Source organism: Ursus americanus, chromosome 7 (genome assembly GCF_024610735.1).
Source record: "Ursus americanus isolate L20-20 chromosome 7, mUrsAme1.1.p, whole genome shotgun sequence".
NCBI classification, from domain to species: domain Eukaryota; kingdom Metazoa; phylum Chordata; class Mammalia; order Carnivora; family Ursidae; genus Ursus; species Ursus americanus.
This window is the reverse complement of record NC_142133.1, coordinates 60,053,891-60,074,591: the sequence shown is the minus strand read 5'-3', so window position 1 is coordinate 60,074,591 and position 20,701 is coordinate 60,053,891. Positions and strand designations below refer to the sequence as shown.

At 40.3% G+C, this 20,701-nt stretch overlaps 1 protein-coding gene across 1 annotated transcript in view; it reads left to right on the top strand.

The window, feature by feature from the left end:
* The first annotated feature begins 5,230 nt into the window (after positions 1-5,230).
* The window catches only part of RASGRP3 (RAS guanyl releasing protein 3), an 86,141-nt gene continuing 70,670 nt past the window's right edge, over positions 5,231-20,701 (top strand). The window contains exons 1-2 of the mRNA XM_087863739.1: positions 5,231-5,329; positions 13,190-13,345. The gene's annotated coding sequence lies outside the window, so the exon portion shown is untranslated. The remainder of the gene's footprint in view (positions 5,330-13,189; positions 13,346-20,701) is intronic.

Sequence of the window (20,701 nt, the reverse complement as noted above, 5' to 3'; positions counted from 1 at the left end):
ATCGGAGCCTGAGGCCATGAATGCTGGACTGTGATGCGGTGGTTTCTATCTCCATTTCTCAGAGGCTCTGCTCACCTCCCCCCACCCCTGCTTCTTTTCCTGCCTCTACCTCCCTAAGCACAACATGGAGGATGTCCATCTGCTCCTCAGTTTGAAGGTCTTTTTTATTCAAGCACTGATAGAAATGGATACATCTCTTCCTTTCCGTTCCAAATTCTCTTGAGAAAGAATCTAATTATCCAACTGGCCTAAACTTGCCTCAGAAGTCCATTCCTTGTCTAGTCATGTATGACCTTGAGAGAAGAGTCACAGGACTAATCCAGAGGATGGGGGCAGTTTTCAGAAGAGAGGTCCGTGCTTGTGAAGCTATGTCTTACACACCTGGCCATCGGGTGTAATAGAGCATTTTATTTTATTTTTTTGCTTCTCTCTGCCAGACCCTGGCCAACAACGTGTCTCCTAACTTTGCCTGAACATATCGTCCTCTCTCTGGATTTCCCTGTGCTGATCTAGGCAACCAGGGTTCCGCCACTCCCCCTTCTTTCTCTTAATCCAAATCCTACAGGCTTCCAGACCCAGCACATCTGCCCTGTCTTCAGGGGCATTGCCCTCTTCCGACTGCTGTAGCATGCTATCACGTGATGTTTGGTGATAGTTCTTTTATTCAGTCGTTAGATGCCTGGCTGGTTCATTTTCCAGGAGTTTCTTCTTTCATCAACTTAATTATAAATTCCTTGAGGTGTAAGCCAAAGGAGGATCACTGGGACCAACTATCTGCAAGTTGGCATACATATAAAGAGAAAATAAAATTTTAAGAATGGTGATATTACAGTTGATCTTATTTTTCTTCTTTGTGCTTTTCTATACTTCTCAAATTGCTTGTGGTGAATATACATGAGTTTTGAAATCACACACATACGAAGAAACACAAGTCACTTTTCAAAACCCGTTAACTATTCCAGGTAGGAGCAAGTCAACCCCTGATACCTCGACATAAAGTTGGGTAATCTGCGCTTTTCTAAGTTGGGTTGTGTATGTAATCCTGTAACTTAGGAAATCATATGGGAAGAGAGATAGTTTTGAAATCTGGAGCACAAGACTGGGAAGGGTGGCCACGGTAGGGAGCCTGGGGTAGGCCTGGCCCACAGGGACCACCAAAGAGGGTTGAGTATTATGAGGAGTGATGAGTGTATTGTACAGACCCTGAGTTTTCAGTGAAAGAAGGATATAACACAAACATTGAACTCCTCTTCTGCTTTCTGAGATCCCATTGAAATGAGATCACAGGGTTTGGTGTGTGTGTGTGTTTAAGTCACAAATACACAGTGACAATATTTTGAAAGCTGGAAAACAGATAGTTGACTACTAATTCAACAATAGAAATCAGAAAAGTAATCCAATTTGCACTGGAGAACCCTTCCAAGACCCAGGAATTAGTGGCACCAGCAACCCCTGGAACTGCAGGTGAAGACGAGGCCAATTCGAGGAGGACTGGTTTGAAATCCTCTTAAAAAGCAGTTAGCTTGGGATGCCAGGGTGTCTCAGTCAGTTAAGCTTCTGCCTTCAGCTCAGGTCATGATCTTGGGGTCCTGGGATCGAGTCCTGCCTCGGTCTTCCCTGCTCAGTGGGGAGCCTGCTTCTCCCTCTGCCTGCCGCTCCCTCTGCTTGTGCTCATGTGCTCTCTCTCTGACAAATAAGTAAAATCTTAAAAAAGGGGGGGGAGCAGTTAGCTTTCTAGATCCCCTCCCCAACTTCACACAGTCGGGAGAGTGCCCCTCTCTCACCATAGCAGGATTCTGGCAGCTTGTTCTCTCAAGAAGTTAAAACATGGGGTGTGTAGACTGGGGACCCTGGTCTTTGGATAGGGCCCAGCTGAGGGCAGGCATTTTATACCTAAAACTAGAGAATTAATTGAAGGGTGACACCAGCCCTCTTCTCCTACTCAGCTCCTCGAATGGTGTAGGGAAAGCAGAAAATGTGACTGCTAGTAGGTTCTAGGTTTTGTATCTTAAGATTTGGCAACAGAAAAGGGATGTTCTGGCTTCGTCTGAAAAGCATGGGGCAGTGACTCATAGGTTAGGGAACCATCTGCCTGAATCTAATCGGATGTTCATCTCTGAAACACTCAAATGTGGCCAAAGCAAAAGAAGTATTAAGGCTACTCCACTTTGGATCACATGCCCATCCCAGGACCAATGAACTTTGCCCAGAATACCAAAGAAGTTCCCAAGGCAGGAGGGGCAGATGAAGTTGTCACTCAGAGTGGGCGTGTTAAGCACATCATAGACATCAGCTGAAATTCCTTAGCCTCCTCTCTAGGCAATGATGTTATGTAGGCAAAGGTACGATGAAGCCTTAAAGCTGTCTTACCGATGTAAGAAATGAATACACGTTGAATTTCCACAATATAGTATGGGTTTCAAAGTACTTCATTTCATTAGCTTTCCAGAAAAATCTGCAAGACAGATACTGTCATTCCCACTTTATTGATGATTAGGGGGACTCCTAATGGTAATGGGGTAGACGGACTCACTATCCAGGCAGAACTGGTAGGAGAAATCCTGTCTTTCGGGTTCTGTTTTGTTTCATTTTCAGGAGTAGAATTTAGTGATTCGTCATTTACATACAACACTCCGTGCTCAACACAAGTGCCCTCCTTAATACCCACCACCCATTTAGCCCATGGCCCACCCACCTCCCCTCCAGCAACCTTCAGTCTGTTCTCCATCATCCAGAGTCTTTTGTGGTCTGTCTTTTAGTTCTTCATCTGATTCGATTTCTTTGTTAGCACCCCAGTGGTCAGATTCCTAGGTAACTGGGCAAGGAAGGACATGTGGTGATGCCTGCCATTCCCGGGCAGGGGACTGTAGGACTGACCGTCCCTAGTCACCGGGGGTCTCCCCCATAACCGCCTGCACGGCAGCCCCAGCACGTGTCAAATCCGTAGAGGCCAGGAGAGCGCTGCCAGGCACACACAGCCAGGGGAGCCACGTGGCCTTCTTTTGGAATAAGACGAAAGAATTCACTTCTGGGAAGAATTTTCCATCTGTTTTCCAGATAAGATTGATTAGAACCATCTACCCAGTTTTGCAGATTCCATGAAAGAATGGATGAATTGTCCCGTCTGGCGTGGCCGTGTTGAGTTCACATTTCTCGGAAGAGTGCTAGCCCGGCCAGGCAGGGGAGGCCTCTTTACCTTCAGACCTCCTCCCAAGAAGAGGAGCTAGAGGTCTCAGCGGTGAGCCCCACGCTGGCCGGAGGGCCTCACTGTAGGTAGGAGGGGCGGCCTCAAGTGGTATTCTCTTGACAGCTCCCTGACAGCTCCATGTACCCTCTGCTGAGGTCCTGGCAGACAAACACGCTTTCTATTTGCCAGTTGTCTTTGCCTCCCTTACACTTCCCTCACCCTCTCCCCTCCTGACGAAGTCAGTTCCTTTTGTTATTTTTGGTATAAAGAACTTTCCTTCCATTAATTTCAAGGCTTCAGAAAAGCAGTTCAAAAAGGTTGAGTTGAGGGAAGATATCTGATCTTTTCTGTACATACACACACACACACACACATACACACACACACACATACACCTGTGGAGCTGAACTAATTAAAAATGGATCCATCCTTTTGCTTCTTATTTAATAATAGTCTTTGCATTTTAATGGTGCATTCAGACAGCCTATGATGCTATGAAGAGTTAATAGCATTATTTTCTTTTTAATATTCTTTTTCTCTCCTCTCCTGTTTCTTTTGGATTTTTCAAGTTTTCCTTATTCTAGTTTCTCCCCTCTGGTGTTTTGGGAGTTATGTCCTCTATTTCTTTTCTTGTAAGTGGTTGCACATAAAAGACATTATTTGATGTAACAAAGTCTGATGCTAATGTCTCCATATCGACATCTTCTGAATAACACAAACACCTCAGAAACCTTTCATGCTGACCTCATTCTCCCATCTGTCATTTTATTACTGCTGAAAATTTTAGCTCCACTTTTTTTCTCTTTTAAGCAATTTTGTCGAGGTATAATTGACGTATCGTAAAAGGTACATATTGCAATACACAGTTCAATGTCTTGACTTATGTAGATTCCCACAAAGCCATCCCCACAATCAAGAGCATAAACAGTCACTTAAAAAATAAAACGGATCATGTTCACACTCGAGCATAACTGGCTGCACGTTACCTAGGTCTGCTTGCTTTCTGTAACCTCGTTTTGGTTAAGAAGTTCTGTAGTTTCTGGACAGAATTAACTGTGAGAATCACCATTCATCCAAGTCCACTAGGCTTTGCGCCAAGTGCTTTACGGTGATTAGTTCTCATTGCATTCTTTATTGTCTTCAGTTTTTAATTATAAAAACAGCACAGGTTTATTATAAATGTACTCAATATCAAAAATGAATAGTGTAAAAAAGGAAAGACTCTGCCACTCTTGCAACCCTCTTGTTTTCTTCAGAGTGGGCATATGTTTATTGCTTGTTACCGTTGTAGGTATTTTCTGTGCATTTGAAAACATATATGATTGTGATAAAATGGAACTAAATACATACTGGAGGGTTTCTTTTTTGGCTTAAAACAACAATCATTTATACATGGTGATTTTGTTTTCAGCTTGCTTTTTCCACTTCTTACAGCAAAGCCATCTTCCCATTTAACCCTTTGCGTGGCTGCGTGATGCAGGTAGCACTGAATTATGCACTGTGATTATTTTGATCAACCTCCCTTTCTTTTTAGCTTATTTTCCCTTTTTTGTTGTGATTACAAGTGTCTCACTGAGCTTGTCTTAACATTTATTTTTGTGCACTTGTTCAGTATTTTTAGAAGATAAAATCCTGAAAGACAGCATATTTTCCCAACCCCTAGAGCCACCTTTTCAGTTGGGCATTATCGTTTCCTTTTTACAATTGGGGAATTTTATACTTAAAGGGTTAAGCTTTCTCAGCCGGTGAGTGGCTGATGAGGGAATGAGAATCCTGACTTCCCAATTCCCCAGTGTGTCAACATTCTCAACACTCAACACATTGTCTCTCCTACTAGTTTGGGAAAATGGTTAAAAGAGAAAAAGGTTATTAATGTTGGAATTGTCAGGAGGATTAGTGGGGATTTTCAGCTAATGGTGGTCCTGTGGAATTAGAATGCAGGACGTATTTCAAGCAATTTATATTTTCACCTGGCCCTTGGCTAAGGACGTTAATGTGAGCCCTGAGGGGCTATTTTTAGCAGGTTACTTTAAGCCCTGGGGGGGGGGGGAGGGTTGTGAAATAACCTGTCCATCACGGGCAGCAAGGAATTGCTTGCCCACTTTTTTGTTCCGAAGGAAAGGGCACAGACCATCTGGGCTAGTAAGTTGGGTCCAAAATCGGACTCATGTTTATTTTACTTAATAAATGTGCTCTTGAATAATATGAATTGAATTTTGTTTGGTCGAATGCCATTTTGAATGCACCAGGGGTGCACACGTTTCTTGTAGTCCTGCAATGAGTGGCTTTCTAAAACAAAGAATGCTTTGGTGATGTGAACAAATTTCCCTGAATTTATGTTGACTGTAACTTATTTTTTCTTGAGGCAGGAACCTTATGCTTGGTCGCTTGTGTCTTAGAGTGTGTTGGTTGCTAAGGCCATATCAGTTGGAATATATAGGCTGTGAAAAATATAGAAAAATGTTGCTGAACTTTTCACTCCAAAGTCCCAAACCAGATGACGTGGCAAAACCATGTAATTTTGAAGAGGTGGGTTTAGAAAACAGCCCCCACTAGGAGGAGTGGAGCTGTAGATGGCGGGTACTCGTATCCTTGTGTTTGGACTGCGGGCCCCATTCTGTCTCGCGGGGATGGCATGGGGAAGAGCTGGCTCTTCAGTTACGAAGGCCCCAGTCCAGAGAATAAAACCAAAACAAGTGAGTTTCTGACTGACCCTTTTCCACACTAGCACCACTGCGTTCTTTGAAAGTAGAGTGAATCATTTTTAGTCCAACATTAACATTTTTGTTCTTCATAACATATCACTTCACATTCATTCGTAATTTTAAAAAATTAATCAGCAATTGATTCTACAACTGGAATGGCCTTTAGAGTTTGTTGAATGTTTGGTGTGTGAAGATACAAAGGACTAGCTGGAGGGAAATAGGCTCCAGCTTTTAACTTTGACACATTTTGAGTTGATTTGATGAAAACATTTTGGTTTTAAAAAACTATTATTATTTGTGAAAAACAAGCCAATATCTTCAACATAAATGATTTAGTTAATATACTTGATGGGACATAATTCTGAAAGGAAAATTTTTAATGCTTCTCAGATTAAAATCTTGATCCTCTAAGTTGCTATTTATCAGTCTTTTTAAGGCCATGGATGTTCGCATTGATTTTAAGTTAGTTTTGGGAAAATAACTGGGAATGTATAGTGAAATGAATAATTCTGCAAACTTGATAATCCCCATTTCGGATATCTATACTATGGAATTAAAAACACCAGAAACTAAAGGTATATGGGCAAGGATGTTTAATGCAACACTGTTTATACTGGCACAAAATTGGGAGCATCTTGAATGTTCATTAATAGGATGAATAAAGTATGATATAACTACACGGCGGAGAAGTACGCAGCTATTAAAAAGTTTAAGTTAAATCTCTATTATTTGGGCACCTGGGTGGCTCAGTCCTTGAGCGGCTGCCTTCAGCTCAGGATGTGATCCCAGAGTCCTGGGATCGAGCCCCACATCAGGCTCCTCCGCTGGGAGCCTGCTTCTTCCTCTCCCACTCCCCCTGCTTGTGTTCCCTCTCTCGCTGGCTGTCTCTCTCTGTCAAATAAATAAATAAAATCTTAAAATAACTAACTAAATAAATAAATAAATAAATGTCTATTATTGACCTTGGGGCCAAAATACATGACCATGATACAGTAAGGGGAAAAAATTAAATACAGATTTTTTTAATGGAAAAAATAGAACCCCATACATATATGTATGTGAGATACACTTTTCATAGGTGTAGTTATCTTGGCAAGATGGGAGTGGATAGGACAGAGAGGTCACTAAATTTTTTCTATGTCTATCTTTGTATCATCTGATTTGCTACAATGAACATTATAGCTTTTTAAACTTAACTATTTTATAAAGTAAAAAAGGAACTAGGAGTCCTGCTTTTCCTAGTTTGCAAAAGGAAACAAGACTATTCTTCCATGTGATAATGTAGTTATTCTGACCATTAGAATATAAATTTAAAAAGAATTTATAGGCACTCAAACATCTATCAAAGCCCCATCATGCAGGCTGGTATTTTTCAGCTGTTTTAGCCCGCGTTCCCCTGCATTGATTTCTCACTACCCTGTGTTTATCTCCCCAAGCCAAGAAGTTCTTACTTCCTGTGGTTATATTAAAGAAACGACACCCACTCTCAGTTCTGACCTCTCCCCTCCACCTGCCCCTCAGTTTGAGAGTTTGAGCGCAGCGTACGTGAATCTACTGCTTTTCACTAACAAGAACGGCGACACAAACACAAGCCCTGGGAACAAAAACTTCCTGTTTAATTAAAACATGAAGGAAAACTGGAAATTTTCCTACCACATTTTTATGTGCTTCTAAAAGTGCTTTCTTAGTTTACCCCGTCTGACCTACAGATCAGAAAATCCGGTTGCAGTAGTATTAGCTCCTCATTACTCAATGGGTTCCTGCTCTGTCTGTGGTTGCCTTTGTGCTCTCCCAGGCAGTCGTGATGAAGAATAGCTTATCCAAAGGCTTTCTATACACAAAGGTTCTAAGGAATCCCAAGACTGCAGCCAAAAGTTTGAGCAAACACAGCGTAAGTAAATCATGGCAATGTGTAATGAAGTGTGTGATAAAGGTAATGATATTTTAGAAAAGGATATGGAAATGAGCTTAGAAGCTCAATCCTCACAGATTTATAACCTAGAGGTGGTGATGGTTGGATTAAACCGTGAGCAAGGAGTTTGGCACGAAGGACTGGAAAATAGGACTTGCAGTCAGCTAGCGGGGTTTGGATAATGTGCTAAAGTGAAGAGCGGAAGTGATTATGCAGAATATTGACATCGTTTAGAATTACAGGTTTCCCCAGCTATTCAGAAGTAGAGCATTCCTATGAAACCTTTTGTAAGCTGAAATGGTGTAAAGCAATGAAGCAATTTATTTATTTATATTAATAATTTATTATTAATTTATATGGAAAATGTTTTGAGCGTGCCCACACTCCAAAAATAACCTCTCTTAGTCTTTTCTGATATCACATCTTACTAATGGATGCACAAAATAAATCGACAAAAAGCACAGATGCTCACACAGTCCAAGCTACGGTCGCTGGATACTGAGATGCTGAGTGTAGTTCCTGGGAAAGAGGCTTGGTGGCGCCACACTCTCCGCCTGGGGTGCTGCACTCGTGGCTCTGGGGTGCGCCCTGCCTGTCTTGAGAGCTCACTGCCAAATGCTGAACACTATTTTTGCTTTTCACCCTTTTTAAATTTCTGTCGGTTAGCAAAAACGGGTGCTAATGCAGCTCTTTTATTGTAAAAGCAAAGTAGCATAACTTGAACTTTCAAAAACCAGGGGATCCCTGCATGCACAATTTTAGAGGATGGCGTTAGTAGCAAAATAATATGGCTGTTTTATAATTACAACCACGGTGTAAAAATTCCTTCCTCCATTCAGAAAGTGTACACTGAGCATCATCTTCCAGCCAAGACTGGTGGGCTCTGGTATGAACCCAGTACAGTTTAGCAGACGTGGAGAGTAGAGCCACAGTGGGAGGATGGGGAGAGGAAGGCAGGAGAGGCTCAAATTGTCACATGAGAAAAAGAGGATTTGTAGCTTCTTACGGCTCTTTTCCTATGATTCCTGCAAAGATCAAACTGTGCCCAGCTCATGCATTTAGCTATCACACATTTCGAGAAAATTTTTTAAAATATTTTCTTTGCCTTATTTCCCCTGAATCAGCTTTGTATTTTCTCCTTTGAAACAGCAATGATGCTGAAATCTGAATAGAAAGGAAATTATAAATCTGAAATTGCCCTTCTATTATTTTCTGCACGCTAAATGATTCTCAGAAAAATGCACAGTCAGCCTTAGGAAGTTTTTTTGTTTTGTTTTGTTTTTTTCCTCTAAGTGACTTCTTCAAGAACTAAGACAATTCTGAGGGGGCACCTGGGTGGCTCAGTGGGTTGAGCAGTCGGCTCTCTCTTGGTTTCAGCTCAGGCCATGATCTCAGGGTCTTGGCATCTAGCTTGCATCAGGCTCTGTGCTTGGTGGGGAGTGTGCTTGAGAGTCTCTCTCTCCCCCTCCTCTTGCCTCTCCCCCAACGTGCACACTCTCTCTCAAATAAATAAATAAATCTAAAAAAAGAACTAAATTCTGAAAGCAGCAGGGGTATGTTAGGAGATTTAGATTCAGATTAATTTGACCACTCATCTGTGGTTTATAGGGGTAAGATCTTCAAGATTAATGCAAGTTGCTGTCAAATCAGGGTTTAGAAATAAAACTACTGGAAAAATTTATTAAGTAAATAATTATGCTAAGTAAGGTGATTTGTGTCGTGGATGCTAACTTTTCCTTCTCATGTGTACTGAATCCAGCTTCAGCTAGAAATCTAGCCTAGTCTAAGAAGTTGATTAGATGGAGGAAAAAAATCTGCCAGAAAGGTAAATTTAAATGAATTAGATTAAGTAAATGCAATGACACTAATATGCAATGTGTTTTTAAAAAAACAAATGAAATTTTACAAAAAGAAAGAAAGAAAAGAGATAAAAGAAAGAGACCAAAAGAGGAAGTCCATTTTTAAACTGGGCTGATTAGTCCAGAAATTTGGGGATTTCTCCAGAGACGCTGAAGAAGAGGGACAGGGCGCCCAGACAGGGTGTGGGAGCAGCTTCTGCCGAGGCTTCCTCTGATAGAGGCTGTCCTCCTGATTCAGTCTCCTTTTATTTTTATACAGCTCATCTCCAATTTATGAATGGCTTGTGTCAGAAGATTCACTTGTAAATCAGTAAATTACAACTGCTGTTGTAATGTCAAAAATTAGACCCCAAAGTGCAATACAGTTGACTTAGCTGTTGTGCGCGAGTATGAGCAGGTTTCATTAGAAGAAGATGAGCGAGTCTATGAAAACTTCTACGGACCCTAAATCATTTGGTTGGGTGAAAACGGTAAATGTGGAAGGTTTGGAGTCAGAAAGACCTGGTTCGGTTGCATCTGTATTTCTCTCTCTCTGCTGCTTACTAGCTGTGGGCAGGCTGGTTAATCACGTTAAGGGTCATCATCAAACAATAGCATTTCCTTAGAGCATTGTCGTGAGAATTAAATGAGTATTTTGCACAGATGTTAGCTTGTTATATATCATGAATACTATATTAGTATGTTACAATATTAATAGGTACTAATTGTTATGATATATGATAATTATAATTCCTTATATATGGCTTTCTGCATGTTTCATTTTCTCCAAGAGAGACTGTAAGCTTTGAGAGCAGAGATTTTTGTCACGGGCTTTGGTGAATCCTTAAATACAATGCACTTTGAACACAGACACTATATTTTTTCATTTGTTGACAATGGTTTGCTTTGTTCAAGGGCTATAGAGATTAAAAACTCTACTTTCTGATTTTTTCACAATTTTTTCTGTTTGTCATAGGCATGGAGCTAGGACAACTCTTAGGAGAACTGATTGTATCTAGGGGTTTACTTTGACTCAAGGCGAAGAATAGGGGAAGAACAAGAGTGGGAGAGAAAATTCCCCATGATACTTAGACAAATGTTGGAGAAAGAAGGAAGTGTATGTATCTGAGAAAGGGATGACCAGGCAGAAATAACAAAGTAACGTGTAAAAGGTCCACTGAAAGGAGGGGGAGGAGGAGGTGGGGATGCAGTATGGCGTTAGTACCTTAAATTGACCAGCAGGTGGTGTGTCACCAATTTGGAGCAGGAATCTGGCACAAGGTGAATGATAGATGGGCAGCTTCACCAGGGAGCAGTTGGGAGAGGAGGTTCCTGCTCGCTGACCATGTACGCATAGGATGGAAACCATTTGGGAATTTCTACTTAAGAGTATATCTCGGGTAGGCATAAAAGCCCATCAGGGCATCTCTGAAACCAAGGTGCTCAAGCAAGACTACTTCTCTCCTCTTCCTGCCTCCTGCGAACCTGGTTGTTCCACCACTTCCAGCGACTTGCTATCCAATATTGGGTACAGAAACAGAAGGATAGAGACTTGAGACTTAGGAAGAAGTGTCTGACCTTATTAATGGATGGTGAGGCTTTGCTGCTCTGGGTCCTTTTTTCTTGATCACATTTCTTATGGCTTTTTCCTCTTTGTGTAGATGATTAAAGCACTTAGGTATGCTGGTAGGTCTCTTTATATAAAAAAGATATCATTTACAAATGAATAATTGATGCACATTTATGATAGAAATAGTAGGAAAAAAGTGATAAGCATAAAGAGGGGGGAAACACTGACCCCCACTCCCAAAAATAACTGCTGTTAAAATTTGATACACAGTTGACCCTTGAACAACATGGGTTTGAACGTACAGGTCCACTTACACATGGAATTTTTTTAAAATAAATACAGTACTATAAATATATTTTCTTTATTATTTTCTTAACATTTTCTTTTCGCTAGCTTACTTTATTATAAGAATACAGTATATAATACATGTAACATACAAAATATGCATGGATTGTTTGTTTATGTTATGGAAAAGGCTTCCAGTCAACGGAAGACTCTTAGTCGTTACGGGTTGGGGAGTGAAAAGTTATATTAGGATTTTCAGTTGTGTGGGGGGGTCAGGTCCCCTAACCCCTGTGTGGTTCAAGTGTCAACTATATAATGTTTCTGACTTTTACATATGTTCACGTGTCTTCTTACAAAAATGAGATCATACTGAATAAACTGTTTTGTAACTTGTGTTTTGCACTTAATCTCTGCTGAATATTTTTCCACGTTAATATACTTCAACAGCATTATGATGATTGCATAGTGCTAAGTCTTATGAATGTATAACAATTTATTCAACTACTTTTGGTACATAGACTGTTTCTAATTTTTCACTAGTGTAAACAATGCTGTGAGAAACATTCCTGCGCATATGAAAATCCATATTATTTCCTTGGGATATATTTCTAGGACAGGAACTGATGAATTAAAGGGTCTACACATTTTAAAAAGCTTTTGCTATATATCACAGAATTATCTTTCTTGCACGTGGTACCAATTTATACTCTTGCCAGCAAAGTATAAAGGTGCCATTTTCCAAAACCTCCTGCCAACATCGGGGATTATCAATTTTTATCTTTGTCAGGTTTAGAGATAATAAATGGTATCTTGTCATTGTTTAATTTGTACTCCTTTTTAAGAAGATGGATTTTTTCCATATATATGTAAATGGTCATTCATATTTCTTTTCTTGTAAATAAAGTCTTTATTATATCTTTGCCTAGTTTTAATGATAAAGACTATATGTTAAGGCCATTAACCTTTTACCCTACAGGTTTCATTTTTTAATCTCATTCTGTTATTTGTGATTTAACTTTGTTTATGGTGGGGTTATTTTTGACATACGCAAATTTTACATTTTATTTATTTAAATATTTAAAGCATTCTTAAATGGTTTCTGCTTTTGTGATCATAATTAAAATAATTTTCATGATAAAAGCATTTAATCATGGTTAAAATAATTAAAATTAAAATAATTTTAAGATTATAAAAACAACCACACGATTTTCTTCAAGTTCATGTGTGGTCTTATTTTCACATTTAGCTCTTTTGTCCACTAGGCATTGTTTTGTGTACGGTATGAGGTAATAACTGATTTTATTTTTGTGAGATAATAATTGATTTTTATTTTATTTTATTTTTCCTAATACTTAACTATTCAACCAGTTACTAAATAATCCATTCTGTTCCCACTGGGTTTAAATATCATATTTAACAAATAAAAATTTTAAAATAGTCCTTGTTTTTATATTTCTGGCTTTCTGTTCTGCTCCATTGGTCTATCTCTCTTGGCACCAGAATCGAACTTTTAATTCTTGATGTTTTCAGCCTATTTAAGAACTAGTACCCCCCACCCACCTTGTTGTTTTCTAAAATTTTCTTTACCATTCTCAGTTTTTTATTCTTTCACATAAACTTCAGAATTTCTTTTTTGACCTGTTTTTATTTATTTATTTATTTATTAAAAGATTTTATTTATTTATTTGACAGAGAAAGAGACAGCCAGCGAGAGAGGGAATATAAGCAGGGGAAGTGGGAGAGGAAGAAGCAGGCTCCCAGCGTAGGAGCCTGATCTGGGGCTCGATCCCAGAACGCTGGGATCACGCCCTGAGCCGAAGGCAGACGCTTAACGACTGAGCCACCAAGGTACCCCTTTTTGACCTGTTTTTAAAAATCTCTGGCATTTTAATCAAAATGTAATTATATTTATACATTAAGTAGAAGAGAACTGACATCTTGACAGTGTTGAGTCTTCCAGTCCTGGAAAATCATGGAATGCTCCATTTATTGAAATATTTCCTATTTTCACAGTAGAGTTTTAAAAATTTCTTTATATTTTTTTCACTTTTCTGTCTTTCCTAGGAGTTTTGTAATTACTTTTGCCATTCTGAATGAGATTTTTTTCCATGACATTTTCTAACAGTTTTAGGCTGTTATGTGGGAAACCCAATTAATTTTATTTTGTGACTGTTTACTGACATTTCTAGTTATTTAAAACATTTTTATTTGTGTGTGTATACCATTTTTATTTTATTTTTAAAATTATTTTTAAAATAATTTTTTATTATGTTATGTTAGTCACCATACAGTACATCCTTAGGTTTTGATGTTATGTTCCATGATTCATTGTTTGCATATAACACCCAGTGCTCCATGCAGTATGTGCCCTCCTTAATACCCATCACTGGATTATCCCAATCCCCCACCCCCATCCCCTCTGAAGCCCTCAGTTTGTTTCCTAGAGTCCATAGTCTCTCGTGGTTAATTCCCCCTTCTGTTTACCCCCCCTTCATTCTTCCCTTCCTTGTACCGATCTCCCTGCTATCTCTTATGTTCCACAAATGAGTGAAACCATAGGATAATTGTCTTTCTCTGCTTGACTAATTTCACTTAGCATTATCTCCTCCAGTCCTGTCCATGTTGCTGCAAATGTTGTATAATCGTTCTTTCTGATGGCTGAGTAATATTCCATTGTATATATGGACCACATCTTTTTAATCCAGTCATCTGTTGAAGGACATCTCAGCTCCTTCCACGATTTAGCTATTGTGGACAATGCTGCTATGAACATTGGGGTGCATATGGCCCTTCTCTTGACTACATCTGTATCTTTGGGGTAAATACCCAGTAGTGCAATTGCTGGATCATAGGGTAGCTCAATTTTTAACTTTTTAAGGGACCTCCACACTGTTTTCCAGAGTGGCTGTACCAACTTGTATTCCCACCAACAGTGTAAGAGGGATCCCCTTTCACCACATCCTCTCCAACATTTGTTGTTTCCTGCCTTGTCCATTTTTGCCATTCTAACTGGTGTAAGGTGGTATCAATGTGGTTTTGATTTGAATTTCCCTGATGGCTAATGATTTTGAACATTTTTTCATGTGTCTGTTAGTTAAAACATTTTAAAAGTTGAGTCTACTGAATAAACGATTATAACATATGCAAGTTGGGTAATTTTGTTTATTGCTTTCTCATAATTCTTCTTTAGTTTTTTTGGTTTTTGTTTGTTTGTTTTTTAATTCTCCTCTTGTCTGGTTGCAAGGACTCAAATGTTCAGAACAGCACTGTGTGGTGTTGAGCACCCTTTCCCTGTTTCTGATTTTAATGTTAATATGTCTACTCCTATGCCATTAGATATGACGCTTGTGTTTGGTTTGGGATAATCTTTATCATGCCAAGAAAAATTCTCCTAACTCCATTTTATTAATTTAAAAAATTGATATTGACTTTTTTCAAAAGACTTTTCAAGAGTACTCTTGTGCTAATTCAAAGGCTTTTTTTCCATCATGTCTTCATACTAATGCAGTCCTTAATATTCAGAGTTTTCTACATCTCTTGGGTAAACTATGTTTACAGGTGAGGTTAGTCTGTGGTTTCCATTATTATGCTTTATCAGTTTGTTTGTTTTTATGTCAGGGGTATTATGTTAGCTTTCTTTTACTTGTGTCCATTTGAACGTTCTATACAGCCTGGGAATGGTGTGTGGCTTGAATCTCAGGGAGACCTTGATTGTGTAAGTAATTTGGACGAAAAACTTTTTTGGAAACAATTTCTTAATAACTTTTACATTTTTCCATGATTATCGATCTGTTGTTTTTCAACTTCTTGGGTCAGTTTGCCTCTAATTAACTCTTTTGGCTCTATCTACAGTATTGGATATGTGGTATTCTCATTACTGAGATCTTCTAAGCATTCTGTGATTGCCTTTTTGATTTCTTTCCAATGAATTATTTTCTTAAAGAAGAGTCATAAAAATTTTCCAAGAGCTTGGCTCTTTTTTGACTTACACTTTTGCAATTATTTTATAGTTGTATTACAATGTGGTCATAGAATGTGGTGAAAATAATTTCTTTGGGGGGGGACATTACTTAAGATTTTTTGGTGGCCTAATATAAAATCAGTTTCTGTAAACTTATATCATTTCTGAGAGGAATAAACAGAAGATCTTTCTCTTTAATCATTCATTTATTCATTCAGCATTGTTTCTGCTGTGTGTCTCCTACAGGTGAGACATTGTATTGGGCACTGCAGGATATAAAATGAATAAGTCACAGGCTTTCTTTAAGGTTGTCAAAGTTTGGATGAGACATAGACATGTTAAGGCTTAATTATAACACAGAGTAAGAAATCCAACAGTAACAGAATGTACAAAAGAAGGATTTAAGCCCTGTCATATGTTCTGGGAGTACAAAGATGCCTAATATTCTTCCATGTTTTTTGAGAGGCTTTCAGTGCAAAAGTAAAAATAAAATTTTTCAGTGTAAAAATAAAATAAAATAAATTGAGGTCAGAGACCAACTTTTGGAAGCAAGACAACTAATCAGGAAACTATTATAGTCATTCAGTAATAAATTAAGATATATGAAAGCTGTTAGAAAACAGGAAGAACAGAGGGGATTTTTACATGTGAGAGCAGCAGGTATTAGAAGAGTCCACAGAGGAGGCTGAAGGAGAGGTAGGAATGAAATTTTACAGAAGCCAGAAGAGAACACATTAAGGAGTGCTTGGGCTGTTAGGTCAAGTGGAGCCGAGAGGTCAAGTAAGATAAAAGCAAAAACGTGTCCAATAGCATTGGTCTTTGGTGACGTGGGGAAAGCGTTTCAGTGAAGTTGGGGGAAGAGCCAGACTGTCAGCAGGCTCAACGTAAACGGGATATGAAGATGATGGACACAAGAAATGTTTCTCTAGAAGCTCACCTAGAAAAGGAATGAGTAGGTTAGGGCAGTAATTAAAGGAGCAAAGGATCAAAAAAGATTGTTTTTAGGATGTAAAAATAATGTGAGTATATTTAGATAATGAGGAGGTTGAGTGGACAAGAAGGCATGATTGTTAGCCAAGGATCCTGAACAGGAGGGAGTCCCAAGGTGAGACAGAAAGCCCAGGGGTGGATGGCCTTTGGCAGGAGGAGGGCACTTCTTTTGGAGTTGAAGGAGAAGATTGGTACCTATAGGTGTTGGGGCAGAAAGGAGGGATTGCCCCATTTCTTTGCAAGGCTAGAAGATTGTCTTTGTGGAACCTTGGTGACACTCCTGGACACTGTCAGAGGGGTCCAGGATCTTGGTTTATGTTGACCGTTCACTTGACATGTATGATTTGGGGTCCATCCCTTCCTCTCTCCCAATAGAATGAGAGAAATTCTATGCTTACCTTTCCTGAGGCTGTTTTTTTTAATTGGTCATTGAAGGGTTTCCAGAAGCCTCTGCCTCATGAACTATGTAGTATGCAATGGATCATCAGAATAATTAACACCACTAGTTGCAAATAAAGTGATTGATGGATGCCATAAGATCACAAAAGTTTCCATATATAAATCAAAATAACATTTCAAATCTTCAGTAGGCCTCCTTTTCTGTTTCTGATTAATGATTGTCACATGTGGAGAAAGGGTTATGAAGGTGACTTATCTTAGCACATTAATATCTGTAGTTTCTTTTTATTACTAACTTTGAACAAAAGGGGTATGTTTTGAAGCATGCAAAAAAATTTTCTCTTTACACTTTAGTCACTCACATGTTGGTAACAAATTAGTCCCCTGAAAGAATGGCAAGACTGAGGGGGTTTGGTCTTTTTTGTTGTTGTTATTCTGGAAAAATATCCTTCGTATGGAGGGAAACTTCTGGTTTAATTAATTCTGTAAATAATTAGGAGACAAAACCCAGATATGAAAGATTGCCCACACAAGCTCCTCTGTTGAGTAAGATCTCACTTATTAAAAATCAGGGTTGACAGTTTAACAGGCTCATTATGGTGCAGAAATCCCCTGGGGCATTTTAACCTTTTAAAATCTTTTTTGGATGTTCAATTGGCCAAATGAGCTGACTGCCTGTCATATCTGCATTCTACCCTGCTTGGGCTCTGCTTTTAGAAAGTGGCACTCTTACTCTACCAAGAAGTCAGGTGCTATCCAAAGTCAGAACGTCCACAGGCTTTCCCTGGAGAGGGGGAAAATCAAGAATCAGCTAAGGTGAGAAGTATGAATTCAACCAGGCATGCAGATGGTCTGCCAGCTTCGTGGGCAGCACGGGAAAGAGCACGTTGGTTCCACTTCCTAGCACCAAAGGGGGCAGCAGCGCCTCTGTAAAGTGGCTTGCAAATCTTGTGATCATTTCTGTTTCCACTCTGATTCCCTCGCTGATAATCTCAACGGCTCTGCTGTGCCCCCAAAATGTTGATACGATCCAACAGATAACTGCAGTGTGCAGAAGCTCGGTCTTAAGCTACCTGAAAGTCCTTCCCATTGGCTCTCTAGACGAAGCTGCCTCTCATATTCTTCCTTAACCCCTCACCCGTTTGCCCCCCAGCATCGTGTGGCACAGCAGCCCAGCCTTTGCAACTAAACCTAACCATTCTCAGGCTGTTAGTCTACCTTCCTCAGAACAAGCTGCCCACTCTTACAGCTCTTCCCACAAACTGCAGCCTGGATGCTGAGAAGACGAAACCAAGATGGAGCAGCCCTTTGATGGCGTCCGGGGCCGCCTGGACGCGGCACGGTTTCCACCTGCTGTGCTGGTCTGTGGTTCCTTCTTCTTGCTGTTCAAGAGCCCCAGTGAAAACCTGAGGAAGATGAGAGAGCATAGGACGGCCAGCTCCTCCCCCCACGCCCCTGCGCACCCCTCCCCCCGCAATCAACTTTCCACTTGCAGTGACCTGCCCAAGGGTGACTTATCAGCTGTTTGGGGTTTGCCACTAAAAGAAAACAAATTGTGGAATGCACTGCTCTGCGTGCTAATGAAATGGCTGAGCCAGCTCAGGGGTTATGAGGCTTGCGAATTAGGAGAATAATGATCTTCAGTTTCTGACCTCCTGGCACGGCCGCAGTGTTTATCAGGAGGCGCATGTGACTGGTTAAGACAGAGCCGCAGCCTGAAGGAAACAGCTGCTCGAGGCATGCTCCGGCACTTGGCAGCTGGACAGGCAGGGCGCTGATGTGAGGAGTCTGCGACAGGACCGCCCCAGTAAGTAACTGGAGAACTTTGAGAGGGGGGAGAGAGAGAGCGAGTGCGTGTGTGTGTTTCAAGGCACTGACAATTTTTCATTTTGATTTTGGTTTCCCTTTGGCCTTCGAGGAGGTATTTTATTTATGTTATCTGTTGTTAATAGCCATCTGTATTTTTACTGTTTTTTTGTTTGTTTGTTTGTTTGTTTGTTTTTAAATCTGTCATTTGCAGCAACGTGGTAGTGTAACTTTAAGGGTGAATGAGGCATCCTCCTCTATTCCTACCTAGGAAGCAGCAGGTCGATTTCCTGGTGTCTGGGATTTTTATGGTCTGTGGTGTTTAGGTTCAAAGCCAAGATTCAGGTTATGAAGTAGAGAGCTTATTAAAGTGAACTGATGACTGGATTTGATTGTAATCGATTTTACATTGAAATTTGAAAAAATAAGTGTTTTGAGAAATGTGTAGGTCCGACTTGACCAGTCAAGCTTTGGAAACGATCTCATTTAATGATGTATAACAATCTGCAATATAGAAAACTAACAAAATAATATTTAGATTTAGATGAGGAAGCAGTTTTTAGATTTCGGGCATGCTTTCCAACTCATTGAAGATATATTTTATGGCTCTTTTCTTGAACAAGCGAACTCACCTTCATTACTTTAAAGCTAAAATATTTAGTCCCCCCTGGTCTTCCTTAGTTTAGATAAGGGAAAGTTAGTGTTTTTATGATGCTCAGTGTCCTTCTTCCTTGCTGATGACCTGGATTAGAAAAGTGTTGCCTGCAGCCGGTTATCAACTCTGGGGGCTGGAGAGCTGGCTTCCACGTAACAGACCTGTTCTCTCTTAGGTTCATTTGGCAGACTGGAGCTTGCTCCCAGGAGAGCAGCAGAGCAGGCACCATGCTGGAATGGGGCTGTGCTTCAGGGACTTTTGTCCTTCTGTGGTAGTACCAGCCAGAATGTTTAAGAAAGCAAGAGGGGAAAGGGAGAGGATAGAACCCGGAATCAATGAGGTAAACCTCTGGAAGTGACAGGCCTCTGAATCAGAGCTCTGGGGGAGATAACCAAACAAGTTCCTTTTTCTGGATTGCCTGGACATGAGGAGGGGAGGGGGGCAGGTTGTTTTGATTAGAGTTCTTATCAAACAGCCATTTTGCCTGAGACAAGCACAGGGTATTCCAAAGTGTGTTTGTTTCCCCAGGTGACTGATGGGTGGTCAGATATGCTCGGGTTGTCCAGTTGTCTTGCAATTTCTGCTCCTTGCCTGGAGGGAGCTCTGCTGTCCCCGCACCCCGCCACCCCTTGTAGGTGGAGGATGGACTGAAAATGACCCAGAGTGCGCTGGGCCTGCTGCGGTTCCCTCAGTTGGTCTTGAGGACCACATCAGTCAAAGGTCTGGGGTGGATGCTCTTGCAGATGCCCGTCTGAAAAAGTGGCTAGTCTGGCACTGGGAAGTTTCTCCCCTTCTTTTCCTTAAAATGTAGAAGAATCTGCAAGACCTGGAATGGTCAACAAGAAAAAAATATTTCTAACTCCTCCATTCCTTTGTATGCCATTTGTGTGAGGGCCTTGATGTAGCCTGTGGGCGTGTGGCTCGGTGACTGGTGACTTCCCTGGTTGTCTGCAGGGCTGCCCATTGGGCCACTTTTTAAGGAGTTTGCTCATGGTTTAGTTTCACTTTTACTGCAGGCATAGTGGGAAAGAACTGTCGGTGAAATTATGTCTCCAGAATAATAGAGACACCCACAATAAAATGGACTGTCTCATCAGCAGTCAGAGTATCCTTTGAAATATTGAAGTGCTGCATTTTTCAAGGCCCACGGATTGTTTTGAAAAACCTGATGATATCTTGAATATTAACAGCATAATGAATAATTATTTTACATGCCAATAGTATGTCTATAGAGTCAAAGACTTTTAGATCTGGATAGGAATTCTAGAATGTGCCATTTCCCCCATTCATTTCAAAGTTGAGAAAACTGTAACACATTTATCTGGGTCAGAGTGCTACTTAGTTGCAGAGCCAGAAAAGAGGCCTCAAGGCTTCTGCAACTACTATTATAACA